We start from the raw sequence: 17,934 nt of genomic DNA, 5'->3' as shown, positions 1-17,934 counted from the left end.
TGAAGTTAGAAGAGCTTGCGGTTGACACCCATCAAATCTATTTGACTTTAGCCAACTTGATGAAACTGCCATCTAGAATTTTCTTATTCAAAGGATGAGACCAATATCTTAGTAACCTACATTATAGTAATGTGTGGTTTACATAATTCAATTTGAATTTATTACAGATACAATTATTTTAATACTAGGAGAAAAAAGATGCTATTCGAGCAATCTTTACTTTCTCAAACAAAGTAAGGAAAGTTTGAACCATATGGTTGAAGTTGAGGCCTAGTAAGAAAGAAATTAAACTGAAGAAAATGTATGTAAATTAGAGAAACTGTGCCATCTAGGGAAAAAAATGCTACTGTAAAATATAATAGCTTCATTAAAAAAATTTTTTTGCTGAAGTAATATATCATACAGGCCAATGTACTACATTTTTATTTTTGAATATTTTTTCTCCTTTTGTTTTAATGGGAGTGCCACATGCTGGCATACATGGCATTTCTTTACAATTTTAGGTCAGAAAAAATAAGCTTTTTCCTCTCATAATTTTTCATGCTCTACAAAGTCTGCCATCATAAGCCACTTTGCATTTATTATAAATAGGTATTACATTAGGAAAGCAATTCAAATGTATTCCATTTCACTTGTGAAGCTAAGCGGCTTTGCATTATAACTAAGTTGAGTTAATGGGACTATGCTTAAAGAATGTGTTAACCTGGAACTGAAGTTACCTACTTGTTTCCTACTCAACTTAGGAGTCTACAAAATGAAGGCAGGAAACCTGCTGTGAGCAGGATAGGAAAATTATTATAATCTGCATTCCTAAATTGAACGAGAATTTTTGCTCAGCAGAAACCTCTTGACTGCAAAAACTCTGAAATTGTATCCTGCTGTCAAGAATACCTGTTGGGGTGGGGGGGAATCCAAACATCCCACTTTTCTTCATATCAAATAAGTGTAAGGCATACATTTACAGTCTTAGTGGAAGCTATCTTTCTTTTCACAAAGAGAAGCAACTTGTAACCCTTTCTGCTGAAAATGAAAAAGAAATTTTCATTAATCAAGTACTTACTTCTTGGTTAATAGGTAGTTTTAACTCTCTTTGATACCAAAATACTTTCTCTTGAAAATAAATTTCAGTATACATGTTTTGCTTTATAATACAGAAGGTGACATTCTTTTGTTTTAGTCCAGCACCTAAAATACAGATTATTGATATTTCTTGGGATGTTTTTAGAAGTTTGCTGAACAAACTCTTATGGTAGCCCTTAAAGCCATTATTTATTCATGACTGTATACCTTTATTATGTATTACACATATCAGCATTCACATAAAGTTTTTCTTTTGTCTTAGTTAATGCCTTTGGCCCTAAGCATCACTTTTTCTGATATTAAGATTCTAACTCCTAATTTCTTTAGATTGTATTTGCCTAGTACACTTGTTTTAAAATTGTTTTTAGTACCGTTTTATTTTAGTGGACTAGGTAAACAGTTGGATGTGAATGTGTGCACTGGGTTGTGAGGCAATATTTTTTTTTACTCTGGATTTTGTCAAAAAGGCATGAAATCCACTGGTATAGTTATTGACAGAGAAAATTTGTGATATCCTAAGTATTCCATTGAAGCAAAAATCCCATTAACCACAGCTGTTTTCAAACAATTAGAAACATGCCATCAGAAAAGTACCAAAGTACCAAATGGTATCAGGGGAAATGGAAGTTTGAGTTGAATGCCCAAAGAGTAATTGAGAATGTGAAAAGAAAATGTTGTTTTTATAAATCTTAAAATAGTAAGTGCTAAGATAATCATGACTGCCATCATGGTATGACTGACCATAAAACTCTGACAGGAAATTCCTTATGGGATTAGCAGAGTTATGCGTGGTGTGGTAAAGTGTGACCCGTCTCAATACCCAGCACCAGCAATTGCCATTTTGTGACTCTGCTACCTTCCCCTTTCCATCTGCTCTTTGCAGTCTTACATTAAAAACCTAATTTTTACAGGCTTCCCACCAATACGTAGGCCTCGTCTCCAGGTCCTTGTTTTCTCCATTATCCCCTCTAACCAGTTAGAGGTCAAGTCCTGATAATTCTTCCTTCAAAAGATGCATTGCATCCATGTCTTTCTCTTTCCACTTCCCTTCTCACCTCTTGTCCCGACTATTGTTTTAACCACCTATCCATCCCCTCTACTCTACTCAGCCTATCCTTTCACTTTCAAATTTTTAAATAACTTTGTTTTTGTTGTATCCCGGTATCTGTATAGACAGAATTTGGTTCAGCACTGTGATCCAAGCTGAAAATATTTTCTTTAACAAAAATCTATATATTTCTTTACATTTATTGATATGAAAGATAAAACAAACCTATTTTGTCATAATATTTTTAAGTTTTTCTATTAAAGGTTTTAAGTCTTAAAAAACTTTCATTATATGATCTGTTTTCTTTGCTTAATATATGTATGTAACTTCTTAAGAATATTTAATAGAGTGCACATTTTCTTCTAATTTGTAACTTTATAAGTTCATATGATAACCTACATATAAAGTTTGTAACTTCATATAATAACCTTAATCTTCTATATCTTTAGAATATTCACTATTTCCCTATTATGACTGATAGAAAAAGTAGCATTTTTTCCCCTCTGTCTCCCCATTCTTTTTCACCTAATGTTGAGCATTAACATGACCTTCCTTAGTGTCTTTTTTTTCTAGCTTATACTTTTATGACTTGATTTGTCAGGTTTAAGTGGTATCTGATTCATAGATATTGAGAATAAAGCAATCAGCTAACTTTATATACCAGTTTCTTTCTGTTGTGTCCTCCTAATTTTTGTTAGTTACTTTAGTTCTACAGGATATTATTTTATGCTCTATTCTGTCACCGTAATCTCCATATCTGTTTTAGATTTAGTTTTAGAATTAAATACATTCAATGCTCACAAGCAGTCATTTTTCAGTAGTGTCTACAGTCATCTCTTGGTTTGATGGAGTTTGTCCTCTAATAGTTGCCTCAAGAAGGGCTCATGATAGCAACATTTCCTGAATTCCATTATGTTCAGAATATTTGTCTCTAGCTTTTATACCTTGAAGCCAGTCCGGCAGGTTATAAAACCCTTGGTACCAACTTTCTTTTCCTGTAATGATGGTGAATTCACTATCTCCCAAGGCATCCTATCTCATTGTTGGATATCTCATGTGTTACTAGGTGGGTTTCTTTTTGTTTTTAAGTTTTGCCAAAATTGGTCTCTTTGTAAATTTCTAGTAGAGTAGCCTACAGTCTCTTCTACGTAGAACTCTCCAAATATTTCTCTTCTCCAGGATAAAAGTAACAAGTCATTGAAGGAAAGTTCTCCAGAGTACCTTTTAGTAGACTTAAGGATTTGTTTATTCAGTCAGCTCAAGTCATTGCATCTTCCTTGTGCTTCTTGTGCCTTCCTCATCGCACTCTTTTAAAGCAAGTCAGAGTTAGCATTTTAGAGGGACCATTGGGATCATCTAGTACAAAGGCATCATTTTAGGAAGAAGGAACAGGCCCAGGGAGAGGCAAAGAGATTTTCCCAAGGTCAGTCTGCTACCAGGAAACTGAGTCTAACTTTGAACCCCAGTGATCCCCAGGCAAACGTTCTTTCCACTTCACTGAGTCCTTCAAAAATACAATGATCAATTTTTGTGTGTGTGTGTGTGTGGTGAGAATATTGAAAATCTCTTCTCTTAATTATGTGAGGTAATGAATGTGCTAACTAACCTTATCATGGTAATCATGGTATCATGGTAGTTGCATTATATAAATGTATCATATATAAATGTATCAAATCATCACATTGTACACCTTAAGCTTACACAATGTTATACATTAATTATATTTCAATAAAGATGGAAAAAATACAATGATAAAAAATGTTTCAATGCACTTAAAGAACTCAATGTATGCCCCATCACATAAGGGAAATTACCTAATGTCTGCTAGATGATTATCATTTCATTTCTTATTCCAGCTACGTACAAAACAATACAAAATACAGGATAGCCATATCAGAGAATTTAAAGTGGGTTTGCTGTTCATGTACACAAATTGTCACTTTCATTTTCTGTTTCTTGAAACTGACAAACTTCAGATAAATGCAGATTTCATTTTCCTACTGTAAACTCTCTAAACCATCATTTTGAAATCAAATTACACAGCTTATGCTTAAAACATAAGGGCCAGATTCTATCTTCAAATACACCACCCACTCTCTAACAGCAGAATTTGGCCCTAAAAACCCATTAACAAATATTGTCATTAAACTAAAGAGCTAATTACTTTGAATTCAGACAGAATAAACAAAATCATAGGCCAAACTCAGCTGGTAGTAATAATGGTAAGACTAACCGTATGTTACACTGGAGATTTAAAGAACAAAGACGTACTAACACTAATGTAACCAAACATAGAAAATTATCTTCCAAATGGAGCAAACTATTATAGTTAGAAAATTCCTGAAAGCACACTGGAATTACATGATACAAGAAATAAAGAATATTCTAAGAAATTAATGTCATAATTCAAAAATTTCAGTGTTTAATGAGGAGGGAAATGAGAAATTTATCTACTGCAATATTCCACAAATGAAGAATTACAACTAAAAATCATTTTGATCTAATTGGAAGTACTATTCTCATATTCAAATCAGTTTAATACTACAAGATGCAAGAGCCTTGCTTTAAGGCTATTTTAAATAACCATTAGCAGGACTACTTTATAGTTCTATGAACGTGAACTTCCCAGATAACTGAACATTTTCTCGGCTCTTAAAAAATATGTTAAAATTACTTTAATAATATATACTTCAGAAAAAGTTTTATAAATCCTGAGGAGCAATAAAAATTAGCCATAATTTCATCAATCCATCATAACCATGAATAATATTATGATATAGATCATTTCAATTTTCTTCCTATGCATCTGTAGCTTTTTCTTAATCAAAATGGGACCATACCACAACACAGTTTGTAACTTCTTGTTTTCATTTACAATATATTATGAGCATTTTGCCACATCAATTTTACTTTTGCTACATCAATTTAAATGAGTGTCCAACTTATCAAATTGAGAATAATAGACATTTTAATTATTCTGGATATCTCACAAATATCATTATTACACTGTTTTATAATAACACTAATACTCCCCAGAGATTCCTACATATTTAAATCTCCTTTCTCCTATACTGAATGGTCCCAGATGGCTCTACTGCTCTAAAGCTCTATCTTACATTCAGCTCTTTTTCCCTCTCTCTCAATATAGGATTTCCAGATACAGCTAACCCAGGCTGAAATAAACCTAAATTTTGCTATTTTCATTTCTAGATTAATGACATGGTAGATTATCTACTGACAACTAAAATAATACATGATTTCAAATTGAATTACATTTATAAGTACTCAGGTATTTTCTTCACTTCCTCAAACTTCATCTTGGAGGAAAAATTCCTCCTACCTTTCTCCCTCAAGAAATCATTATTGCAAAACACTTGGCTAGTTTCTCCTTGTTAATAAGTCATACCTGACCAGATTGATGTTTACTGCTCTTTGTATTAAGGTTTTTACCAGCAAGTTTGGAAGACAAAAGAATGCTATGATACATGAGGGGACCAGACTAGATCTCAATGGTCCATTTCTGCTCTAAAACTTTATGCTTCTATAAAGTTTCTGTATTTATTCTTTTGTTGTGTATTTTACTTCATGAGTATGGAGGCTGTTTCACTCAGGTTCCCTGATTGTAAGTTTTCTATAGGGAGCCACAATTTAAGATAAATAAGCCAATGATAATGAACATGACTCGCTTGAGGACACAATTCTATTCTTTCTCCACCTGCTCCTCTGCAAAGAAAAAAAAAAAGAAGATGAAAGAAAGAAAGCGTGGAAAAGTAGTTTCTACATTTTTCTGAAATTGAAGAATTATAAAAGATCTGCACTAAAAGCTTTATGAAATCTTATTTGGAGACTCTGTTGAACCATAAACTTGAATACTATATATTTAAGGATTTTTACTATCTTGTGTACTACACATTTTAGAATTTTATCATCAGATGGCAATCTTATTATTGAAAACAGTTCTAACAACAAATGTACATGAAAATTCATTGTTAGAGTTAATCCAATTCTGTAAATCTTTTATTTTAGTTACTTTCAGTGTTGCTTTATTTCATTTTATTATTTTTTAATTTTTTACTGAAGTATAGTTGATTTACAATGTTGTGTTAGTTTCTGGTGTGCAGCCAAGTGATTCAGTTATACATACATATGTCTTTTTAAAATTTTTATGCTGCTTTATTTTATGCATATAACTATATTCATTTTCTTTGTGTAATACTAATAGGTAATGTGTAGCTAACTTGCATTATAGGGGCACACTTCTTTTTGATTAGGGTTTATTTTTGCCTTTTGATATTTTATGGACAAGAAAGTCTGTACAATATGAATAAGTTCACACAAAGACTAAAAGAAAAGAAAATAGCTATAAGCCTGAAACTCAAAGGATTCTGATTAAAAACTTCACTCTTCACTGCAAAAGTAATATCATATTGAACCTTTAAAAAAAAATCATCACAATTTAAGGTCTGAATATGTCCATACCAGCCTCTTCTTTTACTGAAATAAAAATGCAAACATTTTATAAACTTAAAATTGCAAATAATAAAGATGAAGTTGCTAAATTATATATAGGAAACAGAAATAAAATAAAGTAATATTCAATGAATGTACATTTACCCTATTATAAATATAGCACGTGATTTCTAAGGTTTAATCTGCAGAGGAAAAGAGTAGCTAAAGGCATATTAAGCAGATCTGTTCTTTTCAAATTTAAGGCTAAGTTTTCAAACGAAGAGAAAAAGAAAAAACCCTCAAAAAAAAAAAATGCTTACCCAACCCTCAGTAGTAATTCATTATTATCATCCTCTAGATATTTCTTAGAATTAGATCCACAAACATCTGAATAAATTAAAACATTATGTGGAACAGAGAAACAGCTAAAGAGAGCAATGGCAGGACTGTCACTCTAAAAGAGAGATAGAGACATCGGGGAAATTAGCTCATCATACTGAACTTTAAAAAGGAATACTGGAGGAGCCACGGAGGAGAGCGCAGCAACAGGGGTGCGGAGGGCAAAGTGGAGAGATTCCCGCACAGAGGAGCGGTGCCAACCAGCACTCACCAACCCGAGAGGCTTGTCTGCTCACCCGCCAGGGCGGGCGGGGCTGGGAGCTGAGGCTCAGGCTTCGGTCGGATCGCAGGGAGAGGACTGGGGTTGGAGGCGTGAACACAGCCTGAAGGGGTTAGAGCACCACAGCTAGCCGGGAGGGAGTCCGGGAAAAAGTCTGGACCTGCCCAAGAGGCAAGAGACCATTGTTTCGGGGTGCGCGAGGAAAGGGGATTCAGAACAACACCTAAACGAGCTCCAGAGACGGGCGCGAGCCGCAGCTATCAGCGCGGACCCCAGAGATGGGCCTGAGATGCTAAGGCTGCTGCTGCCGCCACCAAGAAGCCTGTGTGCAAGCACAGGTCACTCTCCACACCTCCCCTCCCGGGAGCCTGTGCAGCCCGCCACTGCCAGGGTCCCGTGATCCGGGGACAACTTCCCTGGGAGAACGCACGGTGCGCCTCAGGCTGGTGCAACGTCACACTGGCCTCTGCCGCTACAGGCGCACCCCACATCCGTATCCCCCCCTCTCCCCGGCCTAAGTGAGCCAGAGCCCCCGAAGCAGCTGCTCTTTAACCCTGTCCTGTGTGAGTGAAGAACAGACGCCCTCAGGCGACGTACACGCAGAGGTGGGGCCAAACCCAAAGCTGAACCCCAGGAGATGTGTGAGCAAAGAAGAGAAAGGGAAATCTCTCCCAGCAGCCTCAGGAGCAGCGGATTAAATCTCCACAATCAACTTGATGTACCTGCATCTGTGGAATACCTGAATAGACAACCAATCATCCCAAATTGAGGCAGTGGACTTTGAGAGCAACAATATATATATATTTTTCCCTTTTTCTCTTTTTGTGAGTCTGTATGTGTATGCTTCTGAGTGTGATTTTTCTCTGTATAGTTTTGCTTTTACCATTTGTCCTAGGGTTCTGTCTGTCCATTATTTTTTCTTTTTTTAGTATAGTTTTTAGCACTTGCTATCATTGGTGGATTTGTTTTTTGGTTTGGTTGCTCTCTTCTTTCTTTCTTTCTTTTTTCTTTAATTACTTAAAAAAATTTTTTTAAATAATTCTTTTTTATTTTAATAACTTAAGTTAATTTAATTTAATTCTCTCTTCTTCTTTCTTTCTTTCTTCTTTCTTCTCCCTTTTATTCTGAGCCTTGTGGATGACAGGCTTTTGGTGCTCCATCCAGGCGTCAGGGCTGTGCCTCTGAGGTGGGAGAGCCAAGGTCAGGACATTGGTCCACAAGGGACCTCACAGCTCCATGTGAAATAAAACACCAAAAACCTCCCAGAGATCTCCATCTCAATGCCAAGACCCACCTCCACTCAACGACCAGCAAGCTACAGTGCTGGACACCCTATGCCAAACAACTAGCAAGACAGGAACACAACCCCACCCATTAGCACAGAGGCCGCCTAAAATCATAAGGCCACAGACACCCCAAAACACACCATCAGATGTGGACCTGTCCAACAGAAAGACGAGATCCAGCCTCATCCACCAGAACACAGGCACTAGTCCCCTCCACCAGGAAGCCTACACAACCCACTGAACCAACCTTAGCCACTGGGGACAGACACCAAAAACAATGGGAACTAAGAACCTGCAGCCTGCAAAAAGGAGACCCCAAACACAGTAAGTTAAGCAAAATGAGAAGACAGAGAAACACATAGCAGATGAAGGAGCAAGGTAAAAAACCACCAGACCTAAAAAATGAAGAGGAAATAGGCAGTCTACCTGAAAAAGAATTCAGAATGATAGTAAGATGATCCAAAATCATGGAAATAGAATGGAGAAAATACAAGAAACATTTAACAAGGACCTAGAAGAACTAAAGAGCAAACAAACAGTGATGAACAACACAATAAATGAAATTAAAAATTCTCTAGAAGGGATCAATAGCAGAATAACTGAGGCAGAAGAACAGATAAGTGACCTGGATGATAAAATAGTGGAAATAACTATTGCAGAGCAGAACAAAGAAAAAAGAATGGAAAGAATTGAGGACAGTCTCAGAGACCTCTGGGATAACATTAAACACACCAACATTTGAATCAGGGGTCCCAGAAGAAGAAGAGAAATAGAAAGGGACTGAGAAAATATTTGAAGAGATTATAGTTGAAACCTTCCCTAATAAGGGAAAGGAAATAGTTAATCAACTCCAGGAAGCACAGAGAGTCCCATACAGGATAAATCTAAGGAGAAACATGCCAAGACACATATTAATCAAACCATCAAAAATTAAATACAAAGAAAAAATATTAAAAGCAGCAAGGGAAAAACAACAAATAACATACAAGGGAATCCCCATAAGGGTAACAGCTGATCTTTCAGCAGAAACTCTGCAAGCCAGAAGGGAGTGGCAGGACATATTTAAAGTGATGAAGAGGAAAAAACTACAACCAAGATTACTCTACTCAGCAAGGATCTCATTCAGATTTGACGGAGAAATTAAAACCTTTACAGACAAGCAAAAGCTAAGAGAATTCAGCACCACCAAACCAGCTTTACAACAAATGCTAAAGGAACTTCTCTAGGAAGGAAACACAAGAGAAGGAAAAGACCTACAACAAAAACCCAAAACAATTAAGAAAATGATAATAGGAAGATACATATCGATAATTACCTTAAATGTAAATGGATTAAATGCTCCAACCAAAAGACATAGACTGGCTGAATGGATACAAAAACAAGACCCATATATATGCTGTCTACAAGTGACCCACTTCAGACCTAGGGATACATACAGACTGAAAGTGAGGGGATGGAAAAAGACATTCCATGGAAATGGAAATGGAAATGGAAATCAAAAGAAAGCTGGAATAGCAATTCTCATATCAGACAAAATGGACTTAAAGACTATTACAAGAGACAAAGAAGGACACCACATAAGGATCAAGGGATCAATCCAAGAAGAAGATATAACAATTTTAAATATTTATGCACCCAACATAGGAGCACCTCAATACATAAGGCAAATACTAACAGCCATAAAAGGGGAAATCGACAGTAACACAATCATAGTAGGGGACTTTAACACCCCACATTCACCAATGGATAGATCATCCAAAATGAAAATTAATAAGGAAACACAAGCTTTAAATGATACATTAAACAAGATGGACTTAATTGATATTTATAGGACATTCCATCCAAAAACAACAGAATACTTTCTTCTCAAGTGTTCGTGGAACATTCTCCAGGATATATCATATCTAGGGTCACAAATCAAGCCTTGGTAAATTTAAGAAAATTGAAATTGTATCAAGTATCTTTTCCAACCACAACGCTATGAGACTAGATATCAGTTACAGGGAAAAATCTGTAAAAAATACAAACACATGGAGGCTACACAATACACTACTTAATAACCAAGAGATCACTGAAGAAATCAAAGAGGAAATCAAAAGATACCTAGAAACAAATGACAATGAAAACACGATAACCAAAACCTATAGGATGCAGCAAAAGCAGTTCTCAGAGGGAAGTTTATAGCAATACAATCCTACCTTAAGAAACAAGAAACATCTCAAATAAACAACCTAACCTACTAAAGCAATTAGAGAAAGAAGAACAAAAAAACGCCAAAGTTAGCAGAAGGAAAGAAATCATAAAGATGAGATCAGAAATAAATGAAAAAGAAATGAAGGAAACAATAGCAAAGATCAGTAAAACTAAAAGCTGGTTCTTTGAGAAGATAAACAAAATTGAGAAACCATTAGCCAGATTCATCAGGAAAAAAAGGGAGAAGACTCAAATCAATAGAATTAGAAATGAAAAAGGAGAAGTAACAACTGACACTGCAGAAATACAAAGGATCATGAGAGATGACTACAAGCAACTCTATGCCAATAAAATGGACAACCTGGAAGAAATGGACAAATTGTTAGAAAGGCACAACCTTCTGAGACTGAACCAGGAAGAAATAGAAAATATGAACAGACCAATCACAACCACTGAAATTGAAACTGTGATTAAAAATCTTCCAACAAAGAAAAGCCCAGGAAAAGACGGCTTCACGGGCGAATTCTATCAAACATTTAGAAAAGAGCTAACACCTATCCTTCTCAAACTCTTCCAAAATATAGCAGAGGAAGGAACACTCCCAAACTCATTCTACGAGGCCACCATCATCACCCTGATACCAAAACCAGACAAAGATGTCACAAAGAAAGAAAACTACAGGCCAATAGCACTGATGAACATAGATGCAAAAATCCTCAACAATATACTAGCAAACAGAATCCAACAGCACATTAAAAGGATCATACACCATGATCAAGTGGGGTTTATCCCAGGAATGCAAGGACTCTTCAATATACGCAAATCAATCAATGTGATACACCATATTAACAAATTGAAGGAGAAAAAACATGATCCTCTGAATAGATGCAGAGAAAGGTTTCAACAAAATTCCACACCCATTTATGATAAAACCTCTCCAGAAGGTAGGCATAGAGTGAACTTACCTCAACATAATAAAGCCCATGTATGACAAACCCACAGCCAACATCGTCCTCAGTGGTGAAAAACTGAAACCATTTCCACTAAGATCAGGAACAAGACAAGGTTGCCCACTCTCACCACTATTATTCAACATAGTTTTGGAAGTTTTAGCCACAGCAATCAGAGAAGAAAAAGAAATAAAAGGAATCCAAATTGGAAAAGAAGAAGTAAAGCTGTCACTGTTTGCAGATGACATGATACTATACATAGAGAATCCTAAAGATGCTCCCAGAAAACTACTAGAGCTAATCAATGAATTTGGTAAAGTAGCAGGATACAAAATTAATGCACAGAAATCTCTTGCATTCCTATACACTAATGATGAAAAATCTGAGAGTGAAATTAAGAAAACACTCCCATTTACCATTTCAACAAAAAGAATAAAATACCTAGGGATAAACCTACCTAAGGAGACAAAAGACCTGTATGCAGAAAATTATAAGACACTGATGAAAGAAATTAAAGATGATACAAAAGATGGAGAGATATACCATGTTCTTGGATTGGAAGTGGGTCACTTTTGAAAATGACTATACTACCCAAAGCAATCTACAGATTCAATGCAATCATCAAACTACCACTGGCATTGTTCACAGAAGTAGAACAAAAAATTTCACAATTTGTATGGAAACACAAAAGACTCCGAATAGCCAAAGCAATCCTGAGAACCTGCCTTCAGACTATACTACAAAGCTACAGTAGTCAAGACAGTATGGTACTGGCACAAAAACAGAAATATAGATCAATAGAACAGGACAGAAAGTCCAGAGATAAACCCACACACCTACGGTCACCTTATCTTTGACAAAGGAGGCAAGAATATACAGTGGAGAAAAGACAGCCTCTTCAATAAGTGGTGCTGGGAAAACTGGACAGCTACATGTAAAAGACTGAAATTAGAACACTCCCTAACACCATACACAAAAATTAACTCTAAATGGATTAAAGACCTAAATGTAAGACCAGACACTATCAAACTCTTAGAGGAAAACATAGGCAGAACACTTTATGACATAAATCACAGCAAGATCCTTTTGACCCACCTCCTAGAGAAATGGAAATAAAAACAAAAATAAACAAATGGGACCTAATGAAACTTCAAAGCTTTTGCACAGCAAAGGAAGCCATAAACAAGATGAAAAGACAACCCTCAGAATGGGAGAAAATATTTGCAAATGAAGCAACTGACAAAGGATTAATCTCCAAATTTACAAGCAGCTCATGCAGCTCAATATCAAAAAGACAAACAACCCAATCCAAAAATGGGCAGAAGACCTAAATAGACATTTCTCCAAAGAAGATATACAGATTGCCAACAAACACATGATAGAATGTTCAACATCATTAATCATTAGAGAAATACATATCAAAACTACAATGAGATATCATCTCACACCCGTCAAAATGGCCATCATCAAAACAAACAAAAAAAATGGTCATGAAGAAACTAGGGCCAAGACGGGAATAAAGACGCAGACCTACTAGAGAATGGACTTGAGGACACGGGGAGGGGGAAGGGTAAGCTGGGACAAAGTGAGAGAGTGGCATGGACATATATACACTACCAAATGTAAAATAGATAGCTAGTGGGAAGCAGCCGCATAGCACAGGGAGATCAGCTCGGTACATTGTGACACAATTGTTCTTGTGACTGAAGGAAACAAACCACATAAAACCCCTTTAAATGAAGTTTGAAAATTAGAAGTACATTATTTTAAATGCCAACTTCCATGTTTCTCAAAGGCCCAAGACCCACTTTCATCAGGATCTTTTGGGGGTGAGTAGCTGTAAAAATGCAGATTGCTGGACCATATCCCAGTCTAGTAAATCTAACTCTCTGTGAAATATGCCCAGGAATCAGCATTTTAAGAACCGCTCTCTCCCCTCATGTCACTCTCATGAATATTAGAATTTGGGAACCACTGTATGCCATGCTTTTTTGTGTGAAACTGATTTCAGATATCAAGATAACCACTGTGCCTTGCTTGTATTTATATTTACATGACATATAACAACTTTTGAACTTTGTATTTTATTTACCTTTTTTTGCTGCAGAACTAAACATAGCTGGCTATTTTCCTTATATTCAACAACTGCTTTTACTTTTGTATATTTTAAAAAATATATTAAATATTCACTTTTGATGTAATTAAGAGTTACACAAGAATGTGAGTTACTTCCAAAGTTCTCTTACCTTCAAATCCTTATTGTTATTCAGAACGTTCTGAACATATACAATGGAAATTTTCAAGAAGAATATATGCAGTGGATTCTCTGTTTAATTTTCAAGTGTTTCAGGGCTGGCCAAGGAGACTCCTGAGGTGGACACCAGAAACGCCATTGAGAAGGGAAGACAGCAATGCTGAAGCCTCTGGGTACCTGATCACCTCTGAACAGAACAGAAAAACAAGTAGTTGGTCACCTGAAATTCACAGAGAATCTGCTATGGAGAAGGTTATTTTCAGTAAACTAGCACTGTTACTAAATTTAAACTTGGCCTGGGTTCGCTGCTCCCTGATTTAGCACCGTTGTTATTTAAAATTTCATATCACTGTGAAGTCAGCATTGCATGATGCTGTTGCCTGCAGAGGATTCTGGTTGAATTCATATTGCTTTAATTGACTATTTTTCTAAACATTGCATCAAGTAGTATAATGACTAATTTTATTTTTGATATGCAGGTGCTACATTTTGGTGCTGAATTTCTTCCTAAGTCAAGGCTGATGAGGTCTTTTGGAAATACATCCTTATGTGAAACTCTATCACATCTCATAAAAGATAAAATGTGATACTTTTACTAAATCCCAATGGAATCATCTGGTACTTTTGCTATGTTTTCTTTCACATGGGTAATGCTTGCCAAGATAATTAGACATAAATAAAAATTATATCCTTTGTAGTCAATATGTGTTGCCTACTCAGGGAAACCAAAATTCTAGCTTCTTTGCTGTATGAGTTAAGCAGGTGTTAGTAGTAGCTAATGGAAAAAGAGAATAAAACATCCATTTTAAAAATTGGTAATTAATCATGCAAATATTCTCCCAAAGGGTAGAGGAAGCATCATGTACAGATAAATACAAAGTCAAATACAAAATAAGAGTGTAATACATATGTAAGCACAGAGCACACTGTAGAACGATAGGTTTTCACGGAAGAGCTTACTGTTTGGCCACCCAAAAACCATTTCCAACTTTCTTCTTGCTTGCTATGACTCACACAAATAGAGAACAGAAAATCAAATGTTCACTCTCCTGGTCTCCCTTACTGCTAAGAGTGGTCATGCGATCCCATTCTGGCCCATGAACTATAAGAAGTACACTGGGTTAGAAATCCAGGCAGAAATTTGTTTTATTGATAAATAGAAAGATTCCTTCTCCCCCTCTCTTTACCACACAATTGCTTGCCTTGAATGAGGCCGTGATACTTGGAGGTAGAGCAGTCACCTTGTCACCGTGATGTAAAACACAACAAAAGTCCAGAGAAACTCAAAGATATCGGCCCTGTTATAGATGAGCAACTGAACCAACACTACTAACTGTTTCCTTTGGAATTGTACTTGTTTAAACCAATGGGTTTTCTGTTGCTTGCTAACAGAATCACTGTAGGTTGACGAAATGCTCAAAAAACATTTGTTAAACAGTAAGTGCCACTGCTATGATTGTAGTGATATCTATCTTTATAAATTGCAAAGTAATCTGCAAGTTCTCATTCTATGGAGTCAAGGACAGCTTTCATTCTGACAGAGGTTGGAACTTGCCTTCTTTTGACTCCTAGGAAAGTTGTGCATGTGGGGAATAATGGGTCACAAGGTGGTGGTAACTAACTAGAACGAAATGAAATGAAAAGCCTAGCTCAGAGCTAAGTTGGGAATAAAAGGGTCAAGTACTACAGTAAAAGAAAGGATTTCATTTTTGCCTCAGTGCCAAAGCTACCACATTAGTCGAAATCTCAGTGGAAGAGTTTGAAGTTCCACCATTATTATCTTGCTAAGTCTCTTGGATTCTTCTTCTGAAATATTGTTCACATCCATTACTTCATTACTGGCTTCCTTTCATCAACATTTCTTACTCAATCACAGTCTGGGTTTTCACTTTCTCTTTCCTAAACTATTGCTATACACTCTTGAACAGATTTCTTTTTCTGTTTTTCTTAAACATTGCCATATGTACTATAGTTGCCTCAAGACTTAATTTTTTGAAATAATTTCATTGGATGCCTCTTCTGTTCAAAACACAAGAACTTTTGGTCTATTAGATTAAGAACAAGGTCTTTAACTTGGCATTTAAGACTTCTTATAACATAACTCCTTCTAGATTTCCTATCTCCCTTCCCCAATACTCTAGGTAGTTTAGTGAGAGGATTTGTCTCCATTCCAGAGGTACACCCTGACTAGGTTAAAATAATCCGTGTACCTCAATCTCTACCTACAATATTAGCGATGAGCACACAACCTTAATAGGTCAATGATCTCCATTCTGGGGTTTTCATTGCCCTATTGTGTAAATAAATAAATAAATAAATGAACTTTGTTTTTCTTGCTGGACATAAGCATATGAACATGTAGCCTCTGGAACTACTAGCAACCACCTTGGGATCATCAGAGGAGAACTTGCTAGAACTTAAGTCAACACCAAGGAAATAGCTGAAAAACAGAAAAAAAGGATCTGAGTTCTGAGCATGGTGTTTCACCCCGGGACAGAGCTTTGCTTGCAGGTAGAATACCCTGAACGTCTCAGTTATGTGTGAATTTATAGATTCCTTTTTTCTTGTATTAAGCCAGTTTGGGTTGGTATCTCTGTTACTTGCAACCAAAATCTTTACAGTCTATTTATGTATATTTTTATTGTGTTCCTGCCATTTCATTCATTTCTACTTCTCTCTCTTCTTATCTATATTCTACCTCTTTTCATGATCCAGTCCTCTTCCCCATGAAATGTTTCCAGAGTCTTCTAATTCATAGTGAGAGAACCCTAATCTAAACCACTTTATTTTCCACTGTACATATTGATAAGAGAGCCCATCAGAGTATATGATGCTATCATTAGATGACTCTCAAATCTTATCTTTAGCTTAACATTTTCTTCCATCGCCAGACTTTTATTTCTAACTGAATAGTTGACATGTAAACTTGAATGTCTTGAAGGTCCCTCAAACTGAATTTTTCCATAACTGTATTCATAAAAACCTTCCTCTCAAACACACCATTCCTCCAGTGTTGCCTATTTTTGTAAACAGAACCATCAGCCATCAGTTAAACAAGCCAAAAAGCAAGGCCTTCAACCTTTAAAAAAAGGAATCAGAGTGGATTTAATCCTTCTTTTCCCCCTTAGCCCCAGTACCTGATTATCAAATGCTTTTGATTTTACTGCTTAAATAATTTTTAAATCTATCTACTTTGTCCCCTTTCTTTCTCTATCTTCCTCTTTCCTTTTCTCCCCCACTATCATCACCACTACCACCACCACCACTACCTCTAAAACCTTGTCTGTTGCCTGGAATACTGCATGGCTTATTTCTGTCTCTCATCTCACATTTTGTTTCTCTCCACTAAATTCTCCTCATGGTATTTAGATCTTTTAAAAACACACAACTGATCATGTCAACCCCTTGTTTAAAAGCCTTCAATGCCTTCTCATTGTTCTCAGGGTAAAGAACAAGGACTTACATCACCCAGTCCCTACCTCTTCATCCTCATATCCCTAGAGAGAAGTGACTATTTCTGTTTATAATTATCCTCATTTTTAAAATACCCTGCATTCAGCACAGTGCTTAGCACATAGTAGGCACTCAATAAATATTTGTTGAATGAATGAACAATATCCTTGCAATAACTCTTGAACCATGAACCACCTTGTGTTATTATTTTTTCCTGTATATTTTATTTTTTGAATTACTTATAAGTACGCTGAAGGCAAAGAAATGTCCTATTTCTTTGTACTATATAGCAGAATGCTATGTAAGTAGTAGGGGTTCAGAAGGCATTCAACTGTACTGATACTGATATTTCTTCTACTCTGATTCTTTCTTAAAAGGATAAGATTAAAGTGAACAAGGGGAAATATATTATTAGTCTGTCAAAAATGGAAGTAAAAAATAGGTAACTTGTTTCTGGATCCCAATTCTACAGAATCTGCGCAGATTAATTATTATAAAGGAGCTCTTTTTCTACATGACATGGAGAACCTTCAGATAAGCCCTGAGTTATGTGAATAGACACTCAAACATGATGTTTGCTATTTTCACTGTCACACTTTTAA

At 36.0% G+C, this 17,934-nt stretch overlaps 1 protein-coding gene across 2 annotated transcripts in view; it reads right to left on the bottom strand.

Moving 5' to 3' along the window:
* Positions 1-17,934, bottom strand: part of HS3ST5 (heparan sulfate-glucosamine 3-sulfotransferase 5) — a 276,665-nt gene that overhangs the window by 164,666 nt on the left and 94,065 nt on the right. For both annotated transcript variants that reach the window (XM_082404879.1, XM_082404878.1), the window contains exon 2: positions 13,872-14,066. The gene's annotated coding sequence lies outside the window, so the exon portion shown is untranslated. The remainder of the gene's footprint in view (positions 1-13,871; positions 14,067-17,934) is intronic.

This window comes from Balaenoptera borealis, assembly GCF_965194805.1.
Source record: "Balaenoptera borealis genome assembly, chromosome: 9".
Classification (NCBI taxonomy): Eukaryota; Metazoa; Chordata; class Mammalia; order Artiodactyla; family Balaenopteridae; genus Balaenoptera; species Balaenoptera borealis.
The sequence above is the reverse complement of the archived record's forward strand: the minus strand, read 5'-3'. Positions and strand labels throughout refer to the sequence as shown.